Source organism: Orycteropus afer, unplaced genomic scaffold, assembly GCF_000298275.1.
Source record: "Orycteropus afer afer isolate SDZICR_OR568_19922 unplaced genomic scaffold, OryAfe1.0 scaffold00832, whole genome shotgun sequence".
NCBI classification, from domain to species: domain Eukaryota; kingdom Metazoa; phylum Chordata; class Mammalia; order Tubulidentata; family Orycteropodidae; genus Orycteropus; species Orycteropus afer.
In genome coordinates this window covers 83,791-86,792 of record NW_006922419.1, presented here as the reverse complement: position 1 = coordinate 86,792, position 3,002 = coordinate 83,791, and the positions used below count along the sequence as shown (strand labels likewise).

Here is a 3,002-nt window from a genome sequence, read left to right as displayed (position 1 = left end):
TATTACATGATATCTTCCAACAGCTCAGACAAGACCACTATTAGATTTTTTGCTTGGAGTAAGATTTACCTCACAGATACAGTGAAAGAAAATTTAAATCATTATAAATGGAATACTAATGTAAATGATACCTTGTCATTTGTCTTCATATTTTGTCCACTAAATATACTATTATGTTAACAACTCTTCCTTTGAAGTTTAAATTGTATATACACTGGATATTTTAATTGTTTATATTTTGGCTAATGCCATGCATCTACCAGGGGAGATGAAGTACCCTTTTGCAGTGGCCTTTGGAAAAGGTCTAGTTCCTTCACCTTCAACTTCCATCCTTAAACTTGATATCCAGTTGTCATTGCATCATATCACTATGTCTAATCTCCAAAGGAAAGGAAACCCACAGGCTGATTCTCAGATTGTGAGGTGCAGTGTAAACCTTTACCTACTCTTCCTAGGAACTTCTGCTGATATAAATGAAGCAGGTTAATGAGGAATACAGGAGTCCCTAGGTGGCAAAAATTAATAAGCACTCAACTGCTAACTGAAAGGTTGACAGCTTGAATCTATCCAACATCACCTTGGAAGATAGGCCTGAAGACCTGCTTCCAAAAGGTCATGGGCTTGAAAGACTTATGGAACAATTCTACTTTGCATTCATGGGGTTGTCATGAGTCAGAATCAATTTAACAACAACAATAGCAATTATGAATAGGAGTTCTGTGGTTGTTTGCATCAAATGATCTGTGATTTCTTGTTTGAGACCAGCCCAAATGCTAAAAGATGAAGACATAGTTTATGAAAAATGAATGTGCTAGATTAAAATTAAAAGGTGGATATTATATTTTGATAAATATACAAAGGACCCTCTCTGCATGAATTTTGCAGAAAGAGCACTCAAATATTCTAGAAATATTTTTGATTGACATTTTTGAGCTTTGTATTGTAAACAGCTAAGAAGAAATAATGGTGAACAAGATAGAAGAATCTTGTCTTCATGAAACTTTAGACCTAGTGCAGAAGAGTCATCTGCACTATTTACGTCTATGTGTTATGATGCAACTTTTCCAGGGGCCATGCTAGTAGATGGGAAGGATATAAATCAGACTAAGCCATGGTATTTTCAATCTCCTCATATATATGTGAAAGCTGGACATTGAGTAAGGAAGACTGAAGAAGAGTTGATGCTTTTGAGTTGGGGTGTTGGTCAAGAATACTGAAAGTACCATGAACTGCCAGAAGAATTAACAAATCTGTCCTGGAAGAAGTGTAGCAAGAATGCTATGTGGAAGCAAGAATGGCCAGACTTTGTTTCATCTACTTTGGTCATGTTGTCAGAAGGGATCATTCTCTGGAAAAGGATGTCATGCTTAGTAAAGTGGAGAGTCAGGAAAAAAGAAGACCATCAACAAGATGGATGGATTGACACAGTGGTACAATCATGGGCTGATGTATAGCAAAGATTGTGAGGCTGACACAGCACCAGGCAGTATTTCGTTCTGTTGTAAATAGTGTCACTATGAGTTGGAACTGACAGGGTGGCACCTAACAAGAAGATTGAATAATAAAAACCTCCTTCTGACTGAGCAACTACATTTATTAAAAACATTTTTAAAAATTGACTGGTAGTGAGGGTAAGTAGAATTATTGTCATGGGCTATGCCACTCCAACCCACTGTATCTTACTCAGACATACTCATAGATGCGGATTAAAAGTATCTTCTCTGCGTAAAAGGAACGTTAGCCCATTACTACTCTTTCTTACTATTTTAGAGAAGATTAAGACCACTAATAACAGTTCCCTCTATTCAGTTTAGACATGTTGTTGTTGTTCCGTGTCATTGAGTCATCCCCGCCTCATAGCGCTCCTATGCACAGCAAAATGAATTACTGCCTGGTCCTGTGCCAGCTCCTTGTTCTTTGCTATACCTGACCCCATTGTTGCAGCCACTGTGTCAATCCATCTCATTGAGGGCTTTCCCCTTCTTCATTGATCCTCCACTTTACCAAACATGATATTCTTCTCCAGGGAATTGTTTCTTCTTTGACATCATGACCAAAATAGGTGAGATGAGGTCTGGCCATTCTCGCTTCCAAGGAGCAATCTACATCCTTAGTGATACTTCCTTGGTAACCCAAGGAGGGGTCGCTATGAGTCGGATCTGCCTCATCGGCAGTGAGTTTGGTTTTGGTTCTGTGCTCATTATCGAATTTCAAATTCCTTCCACACAGTGACAGTTTTCTGCTATAATTTGTCCAAGACAAAGTAAACAACTTATAGAAAGAAATGTTCTGCCTCACCAAAAAATATTCCATGGATGTCCACTAGAGTTAAACCCTGATCTTTAATTTTCTTTATTATTTTTGTAGAAGTTTACAACAATAACAAAAAAGAATGGATGGGGAAAATTGCTCCTCCTTGACTGAATTCTGTCTCTCATAACCCTGAGCAAAGCAATCATATCCACCATGTTTCTGGTAGTATATTATTCTTGTGGCAAATTTTGTGATGATCCTTTTATTTAGAATGGATTCCCTGTTTCAAATACCAATGCAGTTTTTCCTTGGGCACCTTTCCTTCTGTGACCTCTGTCATTCCATAGCAACTATGCCCAAGATGCTGATGGACTACTTTTCCATAAACAAATCAATTCCCTTCCTAGGCTGTGCTCTGCATGCAATTCTTCATCTTCTGTATCTTTAGAGATTCTGAATGACTCCTGCTAGCAGAGATGACTTTTTATTGCTATAAGGCTATTCACAATCCCTTTCTCTATAGAGATCAATAGTTGAACAGGGAGTGCTACATGGTCATGGCTACAGGTTACGTGCTTGGCATAGTGGATGCTTTCATACATAGGATGCCAATGGTCCACTTATGTTTCTGTGGGTCAAATGAAATTAATAATTTCTTCTGTAATTTACCTTCACTTTTCCTCCTTTCTTGTTTTGATATTCAAGTCAATGAGCTGGCATTATTCACTGTGTTTTTCTTCAGTGAACTG

The 3,002-nt window shown here is 38.0% G+C and overlaps 1 pseudogene; it reads left to right on the top strand.

Moving 5' to 3' along the window:
• Positions 1-211: 211 nt before the first annotated feature.
• Positions 212-3,002, top strand: part of LOC103211985 — a 20,737-nt pseudogene continuing 17,946 nt past the window's right edge.